The sequence below is a fragment of the Zalophus californianus genome, chromosome 12, assembly GCF_009762305.2.
Source record: "Zalophus californianus isolate mZalCal1 chromosome 12, mZalCal1.pri.v2, whole genome shotgun sequence".
NCBI classification, from domain to species: Eukaryota; Metazoa; Chordata; class Mammalia; order Carnivora; family Otariidae; genus Zalophus; species Zalophus californianus.
The window spans coordinates 48,211,692-48,237,356 of NC_045606.1; the positions used below are offsets into that span (position 1 = coordinate 48,211,692).

The 25,665-nt window shown below is 35.0% G+C and overlaps 1 protein-coding gene and 1 non-coding gene across 2 annotated transcripts in view; one reads left to right on the forward strand and one right to left on the reverse strand.

The window, feature by feature from the left end:
- Positions 1–25,665, reverse strand: part of CRPPA (CDP-L-ribitol pyrophosphorylase A) — a 294,956-nt gene that overhangs the window by 18,992 nt on the left and 250,299 nt on the right. The gene's annotated exons all lie outside the window — the stretch shown is intronic.
- Positions 11,752–11,855, forward strand: LOC113912103. The gene has a single exon (XR_003516722.1). It is a non-coding gene; the product is annotated as a small nucleolar RNA U13 (small nucleolar RNA).

Sequence of the window (25,665 nt, forward strand, 5' to 3'; positions counted from 1 at the left end):
GTCAATTTCAGGAACTGTCATGCCATAATATGATAAGGCAGAGGGAATAGCAAATACCAGAGTCATGTTGCTAAAGCAAAGGCAAAAATAAAAAAATTAAAACAAAACATACACTGATTTGACTGTCATGGTTGGTTGGGTTTGGCATGATCCCTGGCGGGATCTGTTTTATATTGAGCCATGACGAATATTTGCTTTCTCTGCCGACATGTTTTCAGTGAGGTGTAGAACATAGGAAAGGCTAAACAACATTTTAATTATGGTTCCAGCATTTTAATAAACTGAAAAAGATCTAGAGAGAACAAATAAGCAGCACATTAGAAATCTCCTGTGACACCCTGGAAACCTTACAAAGGAAACACTAACATGTTTTCCATTCACTCAGCCTAAAGCATAATTCTCCAGTTTCCTGGATATACTAATTTCATAAAGAACAATTTAAGTGTTATATAGAACACACACAATCAAAAGGAAAAGAAGAGCTACAAAACCTTTCTTCCTTTTAATTGTTTATTCATTCTGATTGGGATTGGAAGGCTTTTAAAAGACAAATAAATGCTTGCGGCTATAAATAATTAAAATACCAGCAAAGAGGAGTAATAATTACAAGAAAGAAAATGTCTGTCTGGATTATACACATGTCCAACGAAAGGGGTGAGAGACACTACTGAATAGTGAGCACTAAATTATGAAAGCAAAAATGATTGATAATCTTTATAGGAATGTATTAAAAGTCATTTAAAAGTAAATGTCAAATTCAAAGATAGAAAGTTCTAATTATATACAAATTCCTATAAAAATATAGTCTTCTCATAGACTGAAATATTTCCTGACTTAAAAAATGAAAGAAAAGCTCTCATGAGGAAATGTAGCCTGTTCAGATTTGTTTTGTTTTAGATTTGAGCACTTTACTTGGAAGTAAGCTCTCAGCATTGCGGAACAAAAACAACATACACTCACACAGCTTCTCTATGAAAATTGTAGCTTACAATGACATTCTTCTACACATCACTCATTCTTTAAAATAAATCTTGTGAAGTTTAGGAAAAAAAGGGTAGGGGAATTTTGTCTAATTATTACGGAAGAAGCCTTTGGGCTTGTTTTTCATATTCTTGATAATAAATACTATAGTAACAGCCTAATTTATAATAATCATTTTCATTCTGAGGCAACCATTTCTTGTACATCTCTCTATGCATGTTAACTTTTTGCCTTCAACTAATTATGTGGTGAATTGAAGGAAAAAAGTGAATGTTTTGAGAGGGAAACAAAATAGATTTAACTGAACACTAAAACATTCCTTGTTTTCAACCAGGAGCATTTTAGCCATAAGATTTTTTTTTTTTTTTTTTTTTAGCCATAAGATTTTAAGAGAATACAACAGAGTGCAATATCTCATAACATTAGTTTACTTACAACAGGCTTATGAATCCAAAAAAAAAGTTATAAGAAGAATGTAAATATAACTGATACATGCTATATTTTAATATGCTTGACATTTAAACACCTTAAGAAATGACAGTAGGATTCTTAATACTTATTCTTCTCCCCTTCAAGACAAAAGAAATAGTTGTCATGTCCTGCAGTCTGATACATTGCTAATTCCCAGAGAGTATAAAATAGCAAAAGATCAAATTAAGCTAGAAAAAAGGGATAGTGAATATAGATAAGCCACAAGGGACTCAAATTTTAGGTAAGTCCAAAGGCAAACTATGTTTAAATTCATGAAGACATATCTTGTTTGTCAAAAAACACCATTCAAAAGCCCCAGTAACTCAGAGCTCTGTCCAGCAATATCCACTTGCCTAACAATCACAAGAAGCCAAAGATATTTTTCAAAAATAATATTTTTATAGCTCACAGCAGAAGCTCACCCAGCTCACTAGGCCACCCAATAAATACCATGTAATGGTGATAATGAACTCTAAAATATGCACTGTATACCAAGATGTATGGTGCTTGAGAGGTAGGGGAAGAAGTCACTGTGCCATATTAAACTCTACAGAAATCCATGGATTCAGAATTTAAAAGGGATACTGAATTTGTGGGGTTTTAACTGCTTTACATATAACTCTTATCATTTTATAAAATAGCTTGACAATGAGGGACAAATACGTAAAGGTTTTCTCCAGTACCCCAAAATTGACAAAATATATTAATATAAGCAAAATAAAAAATTTAAACTGAATTTGACTTAACACTCATCTTGATATTAAACTGTTCATCTCTTCTCAAGTGCCACTCAAAAACTGAATACATCATATGGCATGTAAAATACAATGTCTTACTTCACTGAGCGGTAGGTAGAGAAAGTAATAAAAAAGTTATTCCTTTTTTTGAAACCATAAAACTTGATCTTTTAGAACTCTGAATAAACATAAAACAGTTTTTGTTACATTACATATAGTAACTATTCCATTTCTTGCTTCCAGTTGTAAAACAGACAAGCATATCTCCCTCTATTTACTCTCGAGCCATCTACATCTAAAAATAGCTCATTTCTTTCATGCAACCCAAGAGAATCATTTCTAAGTTCATTAAGAATAAACTAAATGAATCAACTAGAGAGTAATCACCACAAATTTGAAGATAATATAAGAAAGATAACAGCCAAGACAGGATGACCTTTCAATGATGGGATTATAAGTAATGAGAGTCATTTATTATTCATTACAAGTAATTACTTATAATTACACTTACTCATTATAACTAATAAGAATTGTAATGGTGGACTCTTTGGGGACCCCCCCCTCAAAGAAAGTGTTATAAATTCTAAGTGCACCTTTAAGGAAGAAATCACTTTTTAATTTTATGAAGTAGACTATCTAATGGATTATAATTTAAGAATACATCAGAAGAACAAAACTATTTTTGTAAGGGTTTCTTATAATAAATCACTGAGAAGCTTGATCAGGGTGGTAGCCTGAGGACACGTCTTCCTCATTTTAAATCCCTAAGAAACGTGTACTGGTGGTGATGGTGGTATTAAACGCACTTGGAAGCTCACACATGCACACACAAATATGCATATGAAATACTGGGAAATAATGGGTAATGCTATGATCTGACTAGAAATTTGGGAGAATTTCTGAGAAAGAGAAAGAGATGGGATTAGACTGGAAACAAAAACCACAGACCAAAACATGTACAAGGTAGGGCTCTGCAGAAGACAATTCTGGGTTGATTCCAGCTGAGAGTGAACAAATTCAAGGAGAAAAAGATCCTGGCCCAGTGTTAAAGGTAAGTATTCATGCACCATATTCTAAGGAGTCAACAACAGGGTGGCAGATCCTTCATTCCCCACCTGCATTAAAGAACTGGCCATAAAGATGTTTACCCACAGCCTAAAGGAGATCATGTGAGCACTTAATCTAGTGAAATGACAATGTCTTAAGTTGCCAGGAAATGTCAGAAGGAAAAAGGATCCTCTATAAGGGAAACAAGCTATTAGAAATAAGTGACATTTATACAGTAATAATAATGTGAACACATTGTGTTAACCCAAAGTTGTGATAATATGTATACAATTCTCTCACCACAATACATTATGAAAAAGAAGAGTTTATACTAAGATTTCTAGTTTAGTTTCAACATACAAAAAGCTGTAATTTAACACATTATGAAATTAAGGAAAAAACACAATAGGAACTTAGGATTTACTTATTTGAGACAGAAAGAGTGTGTGCATGTGTGTGAATGAGCAGGGGGAGGGGCAGAGAGAGAGAGAGGGAAAGGGAGAGAATCTCAAGAAGATTCCCACCGAGCTTGGAGCCCTATTCGGGGCTCAATCCCATGACCCTGAATCATGACCTGAGCCGAAATCAAGAGTTGGACACTCAACTGACTGAGCCACCCAGGTACCCCTACAATGTGAACTTTTAATTACATTCAGTATTTGTACTATTCAACATCTAAAAGAAGTAAAGAAAAAGTGGAGAGAATCTCTTTCATTATATTAAGAATTACCTTAAATAAAGCACAAGGATAACTGACATCACTCCTAACATGTCTCAGTGTACCAAATTTCTTAGCTAATGTAACAAGAACAATAAATATAAGGGTTAAATATTAGAAAATAAGATATAATGTATCCTCCTTTTTAAACATAAAAAGTAATCATTTGAAAATATAAAAGAACTGTGATCTGTGAAAAGAATTCAGTAAGTGCTTAGGTATAAAATCAATACACACAATAATGTGTACTTTTCTACATAATAGCAATAACCAATTATAAAATTTAATGTTTTCAAAGACCCCATTCACAAAACTTGGTAGCTCTCCAAACAGTGGCAATAACCAACTATGAAATATAATAAAAAAAATAATTATCACACTAGCAAAAGCAAAGCAAAACAAATAAAAACCCATAAAATGGTCATAATTGTCTTGAAAAGTGTCAGGTAAAGTACTGACTTTTCCAAATTAAAATGGAATTTTCAACAATAAATATTGATAATCCCAACTCAGAACAAGTAATTTGACTCTACATTTGTAGGATGTTCCAAAAGTGTAAATCTCACACACACACACACAAAACTAATGTCAAATTTTACTCATGCAGTTTTATAGTTAACAGATTCATTTTTTAGACTGCAAAAAACATATTAATTTGGTCAAGATTTCAGTTAAAGGAATAATAAATATGTAATTTTTGGTGTTGCCATAACCCTGTGATGACAGCTACAAAGGAAATCATTTTTTCTGCTCTCAGGTGTTCTGTGGAAAAAGAACAGAGACATATTCTTACAAGTTTGCTAAAATTCATCTCAACCTCCCCCAAACAATACCAGTGACCAAGAAAGCCATATTCTATTCTTTTCCCAAAGTGATAGAATTTTAAGTAATCAAACCTATGGATAGGGGAATCAAAATTGTGTTTAAATGAGAAGTTCGCTAATCTGGGTTAGAGCTAATCTGTGACTTTCAGATAAGTGGTAAATCAGGGAAAAGGGGCTTCTAATATACAGAAGAGAAACCAGATGACAAATAACAAAACTGAAGTAGTAAGTTGGCAAGAAAGCTAGATTCTGGCTACGACATAAGACATGGCAGTGAAGAAAAAGAAGAATCTTCACCATTTCCAAGTCATAAGGCAGGACAAATTAGACCTTAGTTGGATTCTCTAATGGATAGAATTAAGAACATGTCAAATATGTTGCATTTATAAAACACTATGATAGTCATAGAAATAAAGTTATTATGATTAGGGATAAGATGAATAGAAGAGAAGAAAGGAGAAGAGTAATGAGCAACCCATAGACATCAGAAAATAATTAGTTTTACTTCATGACTAAATGTATAATATATAAATTATTTTCAGTCTTATAGTATAGTTTTAAATAAGAAACACTGGTGTATATTGCTTTAATTATTGTAGCCAAGCCATGAGAGCAAAAGCATAAAACAAAAAGATTCAAAGTTTTAGCAATCCATCCAATTTTTTTTTATTTTTTTATTGTTATGTTAATCACCATATATTACATAATTTGTTTTGGTGTACTGTTCCATGATTGTTTGTTCATAACACCCAGTGCTCCATGCAGAATGTGCCCTCCTCAATACCCATCACCAGGCTAACCCATCCCCCCACCCTCCTCCAATTTTAATCAGTACTACCAAATCCATTATTTTTTAGGAAAACAATGACTCGATCCATCTTGCCAATCACACATTGTGCTTCTCTATAACTATGTTCCTCCTTTATCTCTACACTCTAATCTCATTAACCTATTTTTAAGCCTTTTGAATTTAAGTTCTCTTCAGTCATAGGCATTCTTATCCTTTCTCTAGAATGCTCTCTTCCATTCACCCAGATCTCAACTTGGGTGACAAAGTTGCTTTGTATTTTCATTCCTCTTGCTCAAAAAAGTCTTTCTTGACGAGCATGCTTAGCTCAAACCCATCCGTCATGGCTCTCATGGCTTCTCTTTTTTTGGCTCTTGTCTCTGTTCCAATTTTGTATTTGTTAATGCGATTCTCTCCTGGCCCGAAGCTCTAGGCTGATACCAGATACCAGGTTCTCTTGTCTGCCCAGGCTCAGCATTGCATCCCAAGTTTCTCTCATGATGCCTATTCCAGAGTAGGTTCCAGTACATATTTGTGCAGGGAAGCACATATTTTGAATGAAAAAAAAATGTGTAAGGAATGTAATTTAGATTTCTGGCACTGTTTGTTGATAAATTTCTGCAGCTCTTTCAGGATGTAGCTTTGTCTCTTTTCCTATTCTACATTTACATTTCATCTCCCTCCTCTTCTCTTCCATTCCTCCTCACTATGTAGTGATTCCAGGGACCAGAAAGGACATTTCTCTTTCAGCATTCCACCATTTCTGACAGATTGCCATTCTAAGTCACAGGAGCCATTCTTTCCGGAGTAATGACCTAACTTCACATAAGACCTGAGACAAGAATGGGAATGCACACAATCAAATTAATAACTACTGAACTTAAAATTTTTGTTCCACATTCTCCCTAAGGTCATCTCAGACTGTACCTACTGCATGCCTATCGTATCCTCCAGAAAATCAGTTGTCCTGATCAAAGTCTTGATAGGAGTTGTGTGCAAGAAAAACTTGTAATAGTGAGGTCACTATGATGTTAAAACTAATAGATATGTTATGATATTTTGGTTACTGGAAAGAGATGATATTCTTTTTTGAAATCAGTGTTACTTAACATTTCTTTAATGGTGCATACTGGGTATTTCCAGATAGGAGGAAGCAAGAGAGAAAGGGGTCCCATTAAATAAAGACTTCAGAAAAGCTTCAGTTACATCACAGAGACCATCCCAAGCTGCATGGCTAAGAAATGATGCTGCTGTGTCAAATAAAATTGGGTTTCTGAAGTGAGGAGATGGGCACCTAGCAGAATCTGTCTTGCCTGTTTTATTTAATCCTTATAACAGAATTAAACAAACCAATAATAAAAAAAACATCAAAAAACTAAAAAACTCCATGACCACAAATCCATCCTTCTGTCTTACATTGCCTATTCCTAAATTGGAGAATGGATTTCCAAAGGGCAAGCATGAACTTCCTAACACTGACCCAGTCTCTTTTTGCCAAAGTGCAATATTTTGGGAAACCCCCTTGAACAAACTTTCTTCCTTTATATACTGCCAAGGAACTCTTTTATTTATGGGACATAGGTAACGAATCTTTGTACCTTTTTTAAAAATTAGGTCCAAACTGAATAACATCTGGAAGATATTCCTAGAAGTTTGGGATTCAAGGATGACTAGGTTCCCTATTTTCAGAATGGAATATATATACTGTTTTTAGTTTTTGTTTTTTTTTATTTTTCATAAATTTTCAGCAAAAAAGATTACTATATTTATCTATTCAGCCCTTATAATCTACAAATCTTCCCTGGCTAAGATTCTGCCTTCTGTTTACTTTGTTTCTGGTACCACTTTTGATGACTTGGCCACATTACTCTGTTCACAAAGTGTATATACATAGTGCTATATAGGGAAGCGTGAGATACACAGCAATGTGTTAACAAGTAGGTCCTGTCATTAAAAAAAATTTACAATCTCTAAAGATTTTTATGGTGAAACATATACCAAAGAGGTAAAGAATGATACAAGGGCTAACATCTTAATATTCTCTGATAATGCCCCAAAGGGGGCTCAGGAATCCAGCAGGAAGTCAAGGAAGCTGAAGCTTTTCATTCCGCTCCTCGAGTATGTAAGACTTCTGATTTCAAAAGGGAATCCACTCCATATTATTATTGCAAAATGGGTTTCATTGATGGGAAGGATTTTTTAAAACAAATATAATCACAGAAAGGAGAAAATAAACGGTTAATCAGTGGTATACAGATAATGGCATAAACTCATTAGAATGATTTCTTACAATGGTCAACTATACCTTCCAGGACTGAGCTGGAAGTTCAGAAACACAGGGAGAATTCTCTGGCACCACTGAAGAGGAGTGCTGTGAAGATATGGAGGCCCAAAATACATGCCAGAGTGTGACGACTGTGAAGATGACACCCTGACTTACAAAGGCCACAGAAGACCCCAAAGCAGCAGGGTTGGAATGTATGACTTGACCAAGTTTGAAACCAGGGTACAGAATTTAGATCATATACTCAAGATCATACCCCTTCAAGATGCCTCATCAGGTGATTTAGGCAGCAAAGTATGCACAGAAAAGTAGTACTTTAAAAAGAATCATTCAGAGGAGAAATGATCAAAGAGACGTGAGAGCAGGAATTTTCAACCTTAGCATGGTTGTCCCTCTGGGCTGACTAAGGCTCACTGGAGGCCGTCCTGTGCTTCCTGCAACTTTATCCTCAACCATACCCTCTACTCACTGAATGTCCATAGCACCACACCCTCACAGTCATGGCAACTGAAAATGTCTCCAGGTATTATTGCTACATGTCTCCTGGGTGCAAATTTGCCCCTAGTTGAGAACCACTGTATTAAAGGTGGGGAGAGTAATTATTTGTAGATATAAAGTATCTGTAAATATAAAGATATAAAGGGAGACCTTGACTAAAATGAAGAGCCCATGATCTGTACAGGTGTTCCATACATGGCAAAGAAAGCATATTCAGAATTTCCTCAATGATTTCAGTTTCTACTCTATATAATGGGAAAATACTACTCAAAAAGGCAAAGTAGACAAGAAAGCACATGTTTTAATGAAGTGTGGGAGGTGTGGACAAAGAGACAATGAGTGGATGATTTCTTCATATGAAACCTGTCTGTACATAATAGTATCTTCCAGAATACTTTCTAAAGTTTTAACAGATATGTAAAAATGAACATAGGAGTAAATGGTACAGAAATGTATATGGGAAGAATATGGGCAATCCTGACATTTCTCAACCTGCTTTTAAGTTATGATCGAATTTTAGCCACAACATACAAATTTACCCTGTGTCAAAATATTAGAAGTGGTCCTTAAAAGTTGCACAAGATTAAATCTAACCATAAAGCAAAGGTATCATGAGAAGGTCCATATTTAAATGATTATTATATTCAACTTTTCTGAAAAGTAATAAAAATTTTGTAGTATGATTACTTACTAATATACCCATCTTGGAGTCTGAATTTTTTAAAATTTTATTTCCCTAAAAGCTGAACACACTATTTGAAAAGTAAAGAAATAACACTAAGTGTCCCTGGCCAAGATCTCAAAACCATTTTATTCCAATGTACTTAAGCAAACGTGGAGGATTTTCTGCCTTTTGATGATCACCTTTTTTATCATTATTGTTAGATGCTCCTGGAAACGCTCACAGCAAAATAGAAAACTCATACAAGGATGTTTTAAACAGGCATGATTTCAAATGCACAGCCAGAAAGTTTTAATAAATCTAAAGAAGTACAGTGTCAAGCAAAAGGTTACTATATACCTCTGTGAAGACTTCTCTTTGACTGTTCTTTGACTCTTCTGTGGTTAGGTAAGACTCTATTATGTAAACTATATATTGAGCTTTATGCCTTATAACTCTGTTAAATGTTATTTGTGAAAGTTCCTTAAACTGATTTGGAATTTTGCTTCCTCACCTGGCAGCAATTACACATTCAAAGACCACCAGAAATAATTCTTCAGCTCCTTTTGGGATGTACAAGCTTGTTATGAACATTTAAGCAAGCGCATATGAACATTACACTCTGATAATAAACAAGGCTAGAGGGAAGGTTATTTTTTCTACTAAAAAAAAATCCTGTTCATAAATGATTCAAAAGCCAAAAGAGAAATAATTCTACCAACATATGAACTTTATCTGAAATCAAGGCCACTCTGTACAGGATTTTGAACTCTGAGGGTAACAGCTCACACAAATTACTGACTACTTCTTGCCCAGTCAGTACATTCATCTAACAGAGCAATTTCCATATGAGCAACCACAAACATTTCTGGCTTCACTTGTTAATCTTCCATGAAAAACTATTTCCATACTATTTTTAACTTGTATATGGTAATGATTATCTGTTTATCTCTGAAGCATGAAAACTCTTACAGTGCCCTTTATAATGCATTTATGTGCCGTTTTCCCTTCCATGTCCTTGGCAGATGGAAGTACCCCTATCTTTCTTCCAGAAACAAAAGTTGAGAAGCACATTTCTTTTCTTTTCTTTTCTTTCTCTCTTCTCTCTTTCTTTCTTTCTTTCTTTCAGTTGGCTCCTTTTTTGTGTCCCAAATTCTCACACTTTTGGGCCTACTTCTCAATGGCTTTTCAATTTGACCTTCTTAGATAAAAAAAATGTGTAATACTTGAGGTCAATTACTGGAAGCGTAGATTAAATGGCAAATGAAATTCTTAATTCACCTTGACCACATATGTATAAAATTTAAGTATTGAATATTTTACTATAAATTGGTAATTGATATTAAAGCACAGGAATCATATCAAGATATTTAAATATAGATCTTAACTAAGGTTTTTTACATGCCTTTTACCAAGTGTTTTAAATTAACTCATGTAATACACTTAATAGCCATAGGATATGAATTTTATCTCTACAGATGAAGAAAATAAATTTAAAAAATTATCTCATCCAAGTTTACAAAGCAAATAACCGAGTGTCCTGTGTATTAAACCCAGGTCCATCTGAATTTCAAAAATAATTTTTTTCTCTGATTCTAAGCTCCACCCTTTTTGAAGTTCAAGAAGAACCTGATTACCAACTAGACTGACTTCAAATATGTAGAACTTGAAACAGTTACAAATTAATGCTAACAACTGCTAAGCAACAAATGGTCTTTATTCTTAAGGAACTCATAGTGTTGGAGACAAATTTTTTTTTTTCCCCTGGTGTCTCCATTGCATCAAATGCATGAAACATCAGCATTACATGGAGAAGAGTCCATGGAAAATCACAGATATTTCATGGAAGAAAGTAGGTATCCATTGTTTATTGGAGTAGAATGAGAAGAGGGTAATGGGAAGATTTTATATATATAATAACATATTTATATATTATAAATAACATACATTATGTATTATAAATAGCATATATTATATATTTTACATATTATAAATATTTTATTAACATTGCATATAATATAAAGAGCCAAAATATATAGTATTATAGTTTATATTCTACATACATATATACATACATATATACACACACACACACACAGTGTATCTGACATATCAGATTAATCTTTCCACTACCTTCCTCTCATTACAGCCCAATAAACAATGGATACCTACTTTCTTCCATGAAATATTTGTGATTTTCCATGTATTTGCTACACACATATATGTATATTAACACACACGTATATATCATATATGATGTATCTACACATTACCTATATCTTCATATATGTATGTATACATCTTAAGATTTGTGTCTAGATTAAGATCTTTAAAAGTATTCCCTATATCTGAGAGCTCCGAGATCTATAATTTGTGCCATGTGAAATCTGTAAGATAATTTCTTGAAGCACTGTGTTACAGAAAACAAGATTAGAGAAGCATTATATTACAGAAAACATTAAGATACTACTTCAGAAAGGAGAACTTAGATATTCAACTCTAGTGATCTATATTTTCATCTTTTTGATGTGATTAAGCATGGGAAGGGAGGGTAATAGGTGGACAAAAAAGGGAATTTTGCTCTTTATTATACTTCTGTATTATAAAAATTGTTTTATGAAATGTATGGGTTCATGTGTTAACTTTATATTTTTTTAATAATACTGAAATTCCCAAAGGAGTATTGAAGTTTAGAGACATCTACACAAAATCTCCCTTATTAGCATATGATTAAGAACACTAGATCCTTTTGTAGTTCATAAGCGTGATGATTGGGTGTTCACACCATTGTGTGATACGTGTCTCCCTCAAACCTTGTTATGACCTTGGCATATTACCCATCTGATGTGGGGGGAAAAAAACCAAACACTATATTATTTAAATTTAATTTTCCACCCTGGTGCCGAGCGAATTTGAGCACTTTTTCATGTGTCTGTTGGCCATTTGGATGTCTTCTTTGGAAAAATTTCTGTTCATGTCTTCTGCCCATTTCTTGATTGGATTATTTGTTCTTTGGGTGTTGAGTTTGATAAGTTCTTTATAGATTTTCATACTAGCCCTTTATTTGATAGGTCATTTGCAAATATCTTCTCCCATTCTGTCGGATATCTTTTGGTTTTGTGGACTGTTTCTTTTGCTGTGCAAAAGCTTTTTATCTTGATGAAATCCCAATAGTTCATTTTTGTCCTTGCTTCCCTTGCCTTTGGCGATGTTTCTAGGAAGAAGCTGCTGAGGCTGAGGTCGAAGAGGTTGCTGCCTGTGTTCTCCTTTAGGATTTTGATGGACTCCTGTCTCACATTTAGGTCTTTCAACCATTTGGAGTCTATTTTTGTGTGTGGTGTAAGGAAATGGTCCAGTTTCATTCTTCTGCATGTGGCTGTCCAAATGGCCAACAGACACACGAAAAAGTGCTCAACATCGCTAGGCATCAGGAAAATCCAAATCAAAACCTCAATGAGATACCACCTCACACCCGTCAGAATGGCTAAAATTAACAAGTCAGGAAATGACAGATGTTGGCAGCGATGCGGAAAAAGGGGAACCCTCCTACACTGTTGGTGGGAATGCAAGCTGGTGCAACCCCTCTGGAAAACAGTATGGAGGTTCCTCAAACAGTTGAAAATAGAGCTACCATATGATCCAGCAATTGCACTACTGGGTATTTACCACAAAGATACAAACGTAGGGACCCGAAGGGGTACGTGCACCCCAATGTTTATAGCATCAATGTCCACAATAGCCAAACTGTGGAAAGAGCCAAGATGTCCATCGACAGATGAATGGATAAAGAAGAAGTGGTATATATACACAATGGAATATTATGCAGCCATCAAAAAGAATGAGATCTTGCCATTTGCAACGACATGGATGGAACTGGAGGGTGTTATGCTGAGTGAAATAAGTCAATCAGAGAAAGACATGTATCATATGACCTCACTGATATGAGGAATTCTTTAATGTCAGGAAACAAACTGAGGATTGCTGGAGTGGTGGGGGGGTGGGAGGGATGGGGTGGCTGGGTGATAGACATTGGGGAGGGTATGTGCTATGGTGAGCACTGTGAATTGTGCAATACTGTTGAATCACAGATCTGTACCTCTGAAACCTATAATGCAATATATGTTAAGTAAAAAAAAATAAAAGAAGAAGAAGATAGCAGGAGGGGAAGAATGAAGGGGGGAAATCAGAGGGGGAGAAGAATCATGAGAGATGATGGACTCTGAAAAACAAACTGAGGGTTCTAGAGGGGAGGAGCGTGGGGGGATGGGTTAGCCTGGTGATGGCTATTAAAGAGGGCACGTTCTGCGTGGAGCACTGAGTGTTATGCACAAACAATGAATCATGGAACACTACATCCAAAACTAATGATGTAATGTATGGTGATTAACATAACAATAAAAAATTTAAAGAGAAAAAAATTTAATTTTCATTATTACATTCCAAAGAGAAGTTGAATTTTCCCTTCAACTTCCACTGACACTAAACTTCAATTTTTCATTGGAATATCCACTGCTTTGATGGTTCTATTTTTTATAAGCATTTTGTACACAAAAATAATGAGAATTAACTTAATTCTGAGCCAGATTTAGAGATAGCTATGACCTTTGCTTTTTCATTACCATACTGTTTGCAGTATACAAACAACCCATGATGAATCGTATAGTGCCTGCTTGCAATTATAATTTTGCACAAAATATGAGCACTGAGTGATGATTAAACTAGTAATGCTTTATTAAACCTTCAGGAAAATACCATTTAGGGAAAGTATTTTACAGCATAAGCTTTATTCATTTTGGAGTGACCAAAAATAGATAACGAAAATATTAAGACAGTAAAACCAACCTGCTGTAAAAATAAGCAAGGTTAATAGAACATAAACTATATCAACTATTCATATATCTCTGGCATATTTCTATAACTGATTTATGTGAAGACAAGACCATTTCTAGAGAATGTCTGCTGTTTACTTACCACCTACAATAATCTTTCAGATAGAAAAATCATTTATAGCTTAACTATACAATTTCTCAAGAAAAGGATTTGGCTATGTAAGAGTAGAACTGGCAAAGGTACTGTATCTTGGAGTAAGGGGGGGAAACATGAAACTATAGAGCCTGAGAACCAGAAAAAATAAATTTGAAGTACCTGCAAAAACTATGAACCAAATATGTTTTAGAATCTTTCAAGAGCTTTTAAGAGATCATCACAGGGTATTCAAATTATGCCATAAATCTGCATTTACCTGTATTAACCTGTGTTTCACATTTTATCTTACATCAACGAGGTGTGTGAGCTTATTATAAGTGCAATCCTACAGGAGTATCAAAACATAAACACAAGGAAAAAAGGAACTTGATGAGCCTAATATACTTTCTAGTTATATAAAATTGTCTACATATTATGAAAACATTTAAAAATACACATTCTTCTTGACAATTATGTCATGCTTTGATGAATGGTAGAAGAGTAAGAATCATTAGTTAAAATATTTACTGAACATTTTAAAGGACCTATTCACTCTCTTTATGTGTAGCTCACTTTATATGAGGAAAACACAAGGCTAGGAATTGAGGAAGAAGAAGAGCGGAGTGTAGTTAAGAATAGAGGAGGCGGAAATGGACAGTCTCGTAGATCTTTGATGTAAGAACAGTGTGCCCTTGGGTATCTCATTAAGGTTCTCCACTCTCAGTTTCTTTTTCATCTGCAAAATAGAGACAACAAAACCTGACATGTCCACCCCTGAACCTACCCTATGCACACCAGATTTTTTTAAGTTTTAAAAACAGGAGATCCAAAAAAGTCCTGATCAAATGTAATATTTTAAGAAGTTAATGCTCATAAATTAAATTACTCTGTTTTTTCCCAAGTGAACAGTATTAATACTAAAATAATTCAAAATAGAAATGTGATATAGCATTCAAATGCCTTTTTCTTTCTCTTGCAGTGAAACTATACTTGCCTTCAGACCCCTGGTGCTTGGCATATAGTAGGCACTTAAGAAAAATTGATCAATAAAGGAAAGAAGGAATGTAAAATACATCTCTTGTGCTACCCAGACAGAAATCTGCTATATGGCTTAACAGTTAATAATATTACTTAAAGAATCCCAACTTAGATATTTGGCAGAACTTTCTACATTGTAATTCCAAGACTAACCATCAATAGCTGCATTGTTTTTCCAGAGCAGAAAACCTGCAACAAAATACAAAGAGGTGCCATGGTTAACAGACTCATAGTCTGGTCAGCCATATTTCTCACAGACCCAATTAAAGATTAATATTACTTTGCCATTATTAAATACCTTGCTTAGAAAACACCAAGCAGAATTATTGCCCATGATAAAGCATATCTAAAGAAATACTTCACAGGCTACGGCAAAAAAAAAAAAAGAAAGAAAATATAAGTACTATATATTATTTACTATTTTATAATAGTTTATAGGAAGTATTATTTCTTTTATTCATATATATTAATAGGCAGAGCCTTGAAATAAACTATAAAGTTGAACTGCCTCAGTTGAAGAATCAGGAGCAGCAGTGACACTTCCTTTTCTGACCCCCTCACCATCCACAGAAGCCCCTGACCAACCTGTCAGATTTTTCTCTAGAGCACAGTTTCAAAACCATGGGCTTTTATAATCCTTTTTGTCTCACTCTTGTAGGAACAGCCTTTCTAATTCATGGAAAACTTTGATGAGGTTTGAATATTTCTCAGCAACTCCTATATATGTTTCAATAATCCAGGACACATCTATTTATAAACTTCCTTCATTTTTTTAAAAGATTTATTTATTTATTTGAGAGAGAGAATGAGATAGAGAGAGAGAACATGAGAGGGGGGAGGGTCAGAAGGAGAAGCAGACTCCCCGCCGAGCAGGGAGCCCGATGCGGGACTCGATCCCGGGACTCCAGGATCATGACCTGAGCCAAAGGCAGTCGCTTAACCAACTGAGCCACCCAGGCGCCCAAACATCCTTCATTTTTAACAAGCAGAATGGTTTTTAACATTTGGGGGGCACAAACCCTCAGGCAGTGTATATCTCAAGGAGTGAAGATAGGCGTGACATATTTCACAAGAAAAAGAAACCAGTGGAAAAAAGAAACCATGCAGAGGATTATAGGGGAAGGGAGGGAAACTGAATAGGAAGTCATCAGAGAGGGAGACAAACCATGAGAGACTCTTAATTCTGGGAAACAAACTGAAGGTTGCTGGAGGGAAGGTGGGTGGGGGATGGGGCAACTGGGTCATGGGCATTAAAGGAGGGCACGTGATGTGATGAGCACTGGGTGTTATAAGCAACTGATTAATTACTGAACAGTACATCTGAAACTAAAAAAAGAGAAAGAAACCAGTGCACAACATGCTGCATGTTAATGCCTAAAACTGGTCAGTGAACCTGAGGTTAAGAACCTTCGCTTGGGTTGATCTTTCCTAATTGTCCAATTAGCATTCTATTTCCTGCACCTTCCTCCTTCCGTGTCAGTTGTGATCTTATACCAGGGGTCAGCAAACTATGGCCCTCAGAACCAATCAACGTTACTTCTTGTCTTTGAAACATGCCATTGGAACATGGCCAACCATTATTTACAATTTGTCTGTGGCTGCTTTTGTACTACAATAGAGATGAGCACCCACAAAGTCCCTTTTATAAGAAAAATTATTTTATAATAATTAAAAAAATATTTTGACACCTAGGCTTTAATTATACAATTTCTTAAATATTTTATCAACACTTGGTGTCTGAATTCAGGCAAAACACCAAGAACCCATTTTTCTGTATTTTTTTCACTAATTTATGCAAATGAGTTAAGAAAATAGACCCTAAATGAGCTAAAAGCTGTACAGAACTTTTGCTTTACTTCCTTACAAAGACTAACAAATCTAAAATATTAAACATAAGAGATTTAAGTAAGCTACGTAAATATGAATATTAAGATATTTCATTTTAAAGGGCATACCAAAAAGGCATCATATATTCTACCATTCACTATAATTCTTATCTTTCCCAGGCTAGTAATTATCAGAGTGCTAGAAAGATTATTTATTTAACTACATTTCAAGTAGCTTGATGAGAAAACCCCAGCTAAGTGTTTGTATGAGTAATTTTACACAAGCCTGGATCTTCCACTGAGTACAAAATATTTATGTACTCATCTTAATTTAAATACAGGACCACATTTAATGTGAAAAGGTTTCTAATTTCAAGAATTAAGTTCATATTGTATAAAAGAGATTATATAGTAAAGAAAGACTACACATTGAGATCCTGGTAACTCAAATATAAATGCTAATAAAACTATTGATTTTGAGCTAATCACGGAAAAACAATTGTTTCAAATTAGTCCCTATTTCTTAAAAAAAAAAAAGTAGTGTGCATTAAGAATTTTCCACATTTATATTCATACGCTATTATTTTAAATTTCTTTGGCTACATTCCTAGTCTACTCAAAATGCACCATCTACATTATAAGTATAGGTCTGTAATAAATCTCTTCTTTAGAATAATGCATAATTCAAAATTCTATCCTGTGTTAAATTCTAATGAGGTTTTAAGTACTTCTAGATTTTAGCACATTAATGCATTATAAAATCACCAGAGCAAACAGTAATCAATCTCAACCTTAGTTCACCTATAGTTTCTTCTTCCTCAACTAAGAATTATATTAAGATTTCACCAAGATGATTTAAAAATGAATAACAAGTGCTTGAAATAGATCAAGAAAAAACTCTAGTAAATATTTGTAACCAGGTAGGCCTGTCAGTTTTATACTCTATTTGAAGCTCATGGTTAAACAATGAGGCTGGAAAAAATATAAGATATTCTTTATCTTGTAATTGGCTGAGTTAATGAATACAAAGCACTGAGAACAACACTGCCATATGGCAAGCAGTATACAAAGTCCACATCATGACCATCAGACCATGACCATCATCCCCATCTTAGAAATAAACCACACGAGCAAAAAAAAAAAACCTCACCTATATATAAGCTTCCTCTCTGGGCATGAAGTACTTGAAGGTGAAAGTGATTTGAAATATATGCTTCTGGGTATTTAGAGGGGAAACCTTTCCATTATTCAGGAAAGATTTTATCGTAAGACCCCCAGAGAATTAAAAACTTCTCTATGCAACAATTTTAAGTCAGTAAATATCCAAGGCCAGAAAGGTGTAGCACAGAAACCTATGGATATGCATGAGATCCATGTAAGCTAGGGTTTAAGTAGGATGTGAAGTATCCATAGATACAAACGCCTAACTGGAGAGAGAAAAGTACAAATAAGGTCACTGGATGTGCAACTGCCACTTACCTCCAAAAGAAATTGTTGAATGATGAATGTTTAACTCTGGCTGAAATAATATTAATAAAGTCTATTTCTCTCTGGTAGGGGAATGACAGACTAGCTGTGGTTTCCACAGTCATGTGCAAAGCACTAATGTATCTATCATCATTGTCTCTTAACAGCAGCACAACACAGTAACAACGGTATGAGCAATGGAATCTAGAGATGTGGTCAGATATTGTAGCTATGGGATGTAGGACAGTTTTCAGAAAAGACATTACTGGAGGGACCACCTCTAAAACCACCCAGCAGTTCTCCAGAAGTCAGCAACACCTGAATTACAGTGGTCATAGTAGGAATAAAAAAAGGAAGTGGGAAATGCCAGAAAGAATTAGAATTTAGAGCATTTAGTTACTGACTGTAAGGCATAGAGGAATAGGAGTGATTCTTAGAGGCATTCGGGTAACTAGAATTATAGTGGCTCTCCTAATGAACAGAGGAGACAGGAGAATACAGTAGTTCATATTCCTTACCTATAAAACTAGAATAAATACTACCTCAGGGACAGGCCACGGCAATCAAAGAGAGAAAGCATGAAGGCTAAGCACTGTAAGTGCACAAAATCAGGCCTTCAACTCGCTGGCTTCTATTGTTTAAACAGAGCTGACGGTCCTCAGGAAACATAATAACGGTAATGTTTGTAATCAAGGGGAAGGTGATACGTGTGGCTGATTTATAATCACATATACTAAACTTTAAATACAGTTTATTCAATAGGTGTCACAGAATTAAATTAACACACAATATATATAATTGTGTGAAATGAGTAGAGCTTTTGAACGTCGTCTAAGTTTTCCACAAAACTATCACATTATGCTTTTAGACTCAAATATGGCTCTGTAAAAATTATTAGTATGCAGTCATAAAATAAATATCATGCACAATTTCTACTAGAGTCATCACAAACACTTTGAAAACAGGCAAGTTAGGATCAAAAGGGATATAATCATGATGATACTAATAGTAACAGCAATAAGTAAATTTTTTAAGATTTTATTTATTTATTTGACAGAGAGAGACACAGCGAGAGAGGGAACACAAGCAGGGGGAGTGGGAGAGGGAGAAGCAGGCTTCCCGCTGAGCAGGGAGCCCGATGCGGGGTTTGATCCCAGGATCCTGGGATCAGGACCTGAGCTTAAGGCAGTCACTTAACGACTGAGCCACCCAGGCACCCCAACAATAAGTAAATTTTAAACAATTAGGGGTGCCTGGGTGGCTCAGTCAGTTAAGTGTCCAACTCCTAATTCAGCTCAGGTCATGATCTCAGGGTTGTCAATCAGACTGAGCCCATATTGGGCTCCATGCTCAGTGGGGAGTCTACTTAAGATTTTCTCTCTCTCCCTCCGCCCTTCCCCACCCTCCTCTCTCCCTCTCTATAAGAAAAAAAAAAGTTATGCAATTAAAGATACTGAGAATTATTTCTAAAATCCCTAATCCTATAAAAAACTTACTAAACCTCTGTGGTTCTCTAACTGCAAAGTGTAAAGAAGAAAATAAAGGAAATTCTACTGAGGTGCAGTACCTTCCTCCTCATATCCAAGCCATGTCTGAGGCCTCAGTTTCCTCATGTGTAAATTTCTGTGTGAAGCCATTCTCCAAACAATGTCACTGACACGTATTCTATGTTCTGTGACAAAAGGGCATCATAGTCTACTAAGTGTAGGAAATGCTGGGTTAAACTGACTTCTTTGTAGTAGTTGCCTGACTACTCAGAATGTTTTATAAGTCAATATAAATCGTGAGTCTTCATCAGTTTAATACAGTAACATACTTTTTCAAATAAATTTCACCATGTAGTCATTAACTCTTTTGGGGAGTCTGGGGGGGATACTGGGAATCCATGCCTTTGATTATTTCACATGCGTTTCTAATATATTATGTCATTTGAGCCACACAACCATGAAGAAGGAAGAACAATTAAGGGTACTATTAGAGATAAAGAAATTTAAATTCAAAGAAATAATGCAAGCAGCAAGTAGTGTGGTTTACCTTTAGATGAACTGAATCTCAATCTAGCAATATTATTTTATGAACTGAGACAAAATTCCTGATCTTAAGGAGAATATCAACCTGGAAGTGGAAGAAATCAATGTCTCTTCCAAATATGACATTGTATTATACTGTATACCACAGCCACAGTGCTGCTTACTGGCTAACTGAACAACTTAAGCTTTTGGAAACACACTTCATAAGTTAAGCCAAAATGTGGAGGCATTCCATGTTATTAAAGTACCAAGTATTTGATATTTGATATTCCTGGAACTTTCTGTAATATCTAGATTCAAAGTTCTCTTCAGAGAGACTGATGGCTAGAAGACAAACGTAAAATAAAGCTTTTCAAACATAAGTAACGTTTCTGAAAGGACAGTCAGCTGCTAGTTCTTCATTGAAATCTTCATGAGAGGCTCTTTAAAATTCTTAAATTAGTAACTGCACATTTAAGAGTCAAAATGCATTATGCACAGGACCCATTTTAAATTACAGAAACACAGATAGTCATGTATTCAATTCCTTATGTGAGAGATCTGGCCTCAACACCAAAACCTTTCCTGGGAAATCTCATTATGGTGTAATTTTCAACCCAGAGAAAATGATTCTTATTTTGTTAAAGCACATCCCCATCCCCAGACATGTACGCACACTTCATTATGAATTTTGGGAACTTTAAGAAAATATGAAGTATTGGGGAAATCTTTTCACCAAGATCATGACATATAAAACATGATTCCTCATATCTGAGGTACTTTATTACACTGTTAATATCCAGTTAATCTGGGTACCAGCGTATTTTTAATTCTGTTATTATATTTAAAAATACATATATCCCCCTTTTAAAATCCCTTAATTATGCCACTAAACTTCACTATGGTTTGACTCAAATTGTTGTTGCTTTATCTGCAAGGATTTAAAAACAAAACAACTATAGTATCCTAAGGTTTTTATTAAAGTTACATTCACACTCTAAACAAATCATGATTTTAAACTATGGTATTAAATTCTAATTTTGACATTTCATTCTCCAACTCCTTGTTGTCACTAATACACAGTACTTTGTTTCAAGCATTTTCTAACAATAAGCTGTAAATGTTCCTTACCACTATTACATGTGATGTATTAATTTTCTATTTGTTGCCATAATAAATGACCACAAAGTCAGTTGCTTAAAACAATACAAATTTATTATTTTATAGTTCTATTGGTCAGAACTGATACAGATCTCATTAAGCTAAAGGCTCTAGGGGAGAATCCATTTCCCTGCCTTTTACAGCTTCCAGAAGTTAGCCATGTTCTTTGGCTTCAAAGCCAACAATAGTTGGTCCCATCTTTCTCATTTCACATCTCTTTGATCCTTCTGTCTCCCTCTTCCATTTTTAAGCACCATTGTGAATACACTGGGCCTACTCAGATTATCTAGGATAATCTCCCTATTTTAAGATCAGCTGACTAGCAACCATATTTGCATCTGCAACGTTAATTTCCTTTTGCCATGTTAGGGAACATATGTGCAGGTTCTAGGACTTAGGGCCTGGACATTTTTGGGGGGGCCATTATTCTTGTCACCAAGTTGGCTACAAGCTTATACTTTATATGCTGTCAGTTGGTATCTGTGTTTATCATCAAAGGCATGTCAATATAAAGAATGTTTAGTGGATAAAGGCTTCAAATAACAAGTAAAATAGCACACGCTTTGTACTAAAACTTGAGGACAAAAGCCTTAAGCAACTTAGCATCTTACACATAAGTTACCATTTTAGAAATTTTAATAGAATCCAATGAACTTTACACTCATCACATTTGAAATCGAAAAACTGGGATGATGTAACAAGTGACACCCCACCCTTTCCCATAAAGCGGCAAGCCCCTGGTTTTCAGAAAAGCATTCCACACGCCTCTCATCTCTCTCCTTATAAAGACCCAAGGATTCACCTTTTAAATCCCACCTTCTATCAGTAGCCTGATGTAAGTATGTGTGGTCGTAACTTCAAAATCACACATGCTTGCATTCTGTGCTGTCTCTACCAAGCATGGCCTTCATACGACTGATGCCATTTATGCAATAGTGGCTTCATTATCTGCACTCAAGAATTAAACAACAGAACTTCCCTTCCGAAAAAAATACGAATTTCCCCTATTTAAACCCAGTTGTACTCTAAGCTCCTTGATGGTCGGAACATGTCTGCCTTATTTCAGTGCCTTCCACCAACCCCAGCATGTAGTTCAGACCCAAAAAACTGTTGTTCACAGAGGAAATGAAGGCACAGTAACATAGAAACTCCAGACTTCTACCATTTTTGTCTTTACTTGCCTAATAAAATCTACTATTACTCTCATTATATAAGTTTTGCTTTAGTTAAAAATCCAACATGTGGTCATATTTTACAAATTTTTATTTACTGTCAATTATGTGCAAGGCTTGTCACACCTTTCAATTAACACAAGGGCGATTTAGTTCCTGCCTTCATTCATGTAACCGTGGTCTTTCAGATTTTTCGATCTTACTGCATTTGATGTTGATATCCACTCCATGAAGCATTTCTCAATCCCCTCATGCAGAAAGGATCAGTTTCTTCTAGTCCTTAATACTGTCTGTTCCACTTGCCATTTATTCTACCTCATGTAGCACTTATTTATATACACATTGCATCTCCCCCAATGCAATTTCTTATACAACCCCTTTGAAGTTATTTTTACACATACACACTTTCAGCATAGTTGGACATACATACCTTTTTCCCTTAAAAATATAATATCCACAAAAACTTGGGAGGAATATGTTTTCTAGTCTGAAATGGTAATTCTCATTTTCATTGAATATAATTCTTTTTTCTTTATCAACAGTGAAATATTTATGAATTCCTGGTCAATAGAAAATATTTAGAGTGGGGTTATAAAGTAAAACTGGGGTACTATGGGTAGATATACAGTAATTATTATTCTGCAGATAGAGAATATTCATTTCAATTATCTCTGTATCCTAGAGAAGTTATAAAACACTAAGTTCTCCTCCAAGAGGTAACCATTATATTCTATTCTTCCTAATGATGTGTTAGCAGTGACAGACACATGCAGCAATCATTATACAGTTGACCTTTCAACAATGTGGGGGTTAGGGGTACCAAATGCCCGCCTAGTTGAAAATCTGTGTATGACTTTTGATTCCCCAAAAACTTTACTAATAGCTTACTCTTGCTCAGAAGCATTACTTATAATATAAACAGTCAATTAATGCATATTTTGTATGTTGTATGTATTATATACTGTATTCTTACAATAAAGCTAGAGAAAAGAAAATATTAAGAAAATCCTAAGAAAGAAGAAATACATTTGCAGTACTGTATCTATTGAAAAAAAATCTGCATATAAGTGGATCCACAAAGTTCAGATCCATGTTGTTCGACAGACAGCTGTGCCAACAATAATTTAATCCCATCACACTTCCCATCACAAGGAAGCAGAGGCAGTACAAAAGAGTTACAAATAGAATTCAAAAAAACCTGCAAGATGTATATGTTACATGCAAATCTCTAAGTTTTTCTATACAGCTTACGAAGGTGTTTTCCATAATATTTTATGGTATTAATACAAAAAGGGCACAAAAATTTTGCATGTACATGATAGTAAAGGGTGGCCCTTCTTAGGGTATGTTTTTTGAATCTAAGAATCCTTACATGAGATGACAATAGATGTGTGGCCCAGAGGAAGCAGACTGTGCCCAAGAGAACGTGGCCAGCTACCAAGTGAAGTAGGATTTGATCCACAAATGACTGTCAGCTCTTTTTCTAACCCTTCTAATAAGTAACAACACTGTCGCCGCAGGAGAGGGCAGTGAGGCGAACCTGTGAGGAGGGACAAGTCTGTTGTTGTTGTTTTTAATTTTCTTGCCAATCAATATTTCAAAAATTGTTCTTTAAGGCTTTCTTAAATAAACAAGCCTGCCAAATACAATAAAAACTTAATTGATATCCTACAGTGAAACAAGTGGATAAGCCATAACTACCTCCAAAACGTATCACTTCATGCACAGGAGAAAACAATTTTATGTGGTAAACAAAAATAAAGACCTCTCAGTGAAGTTTCTGAAACATCTTAATGTACCCTTCAGACTTGAAGCAATTGGTATCCAGAAAAATGAATACTGTGTTAAGGATCAGTAAACCTCAAATTTAATTTTAAAGTTTACTCTTTACAAGTGTGAAAATTTCTTCCATTTTATCTCCTTTATACTTTATCATCAGAAAGGAAGGAAACTAATCTCAAAGTACCCCTGCTGTTACCACAAGCAGCATTTTCTAAGAGTCATTATGTCTGTGATAACATTACTGTAAGCAGAGGCAAATCAATAGCAAACCCAAATCATAATTTCATATACGTACAACAAAATCAGATTTTAGAAAAACATGGGCTTTTAAAAAAAATTAGGTCTACATATGTTTGTTTCACCACGTCACCGCGAACCAAGTCATTGGTGATTTAGAAGGAACTGGGTTGACTCAGATACACCTGGGATGGATTCCAGTGTTAAAAAACAAACAAACAAACAAACAAACAAAACCACACAGGCCTCCAGTGGAGTCACCTTATTCTACGCCAAGTCAACAAAGCAGGGCTTAATACCTAACCTACTTGCAATCTCAACCTCCCACAGAAATAAAGTCTTAAGGGGTCAGTCAGGATTTTTCTTTTCAGCACCAATGAGGTAATCTGTCATAGGGGCCCTCTCCATTCCCTAAAGGATGATGAGGTAATCGACCCAATAAGATCTCTTTTGATTCCCCTAAAAGGTGACCCTGCTTGAAACAGTCTTTCTTTTCCTTTGCTAATTGTCCTGTCCCATAAAATCCTTCCATTTTGTACAACTCCTTAGAGCTCCCTTTTACTTGCTAGATTGGCTGCTAATTTATAAACTGATTAATAAAACCAACTAGATCTTTAAAATTTACTTGAGTTTTTATTATTAACCACTAAAAATCTCTATTTTAATGCTTTTCAGTGAGTCTATGAGGTGGTGAAGTTGAAACATCTGCATTCTATCTTGCTACAGCTAGAAAGACAGACCAAGGCCATGATAATATTATGGAATGCCATATCTACAAGAGCATTACGCAGGAAATGCACAGGAAACATGCAGATACCCCTTCTATGCCAGTGCCAGCGATTTCTCACTAACGTTATAGAAGCCGTGATAATAAACATGACGTCACCATATGTACAGGTAGTGTGTTCAGTATTGAGACCCTTTTCTAGTATTCTTCATTTCTTCAAAATTTAGCATTCAAGCATAATATTTTTATTTAAAAAGACAGTATGTAGTAACT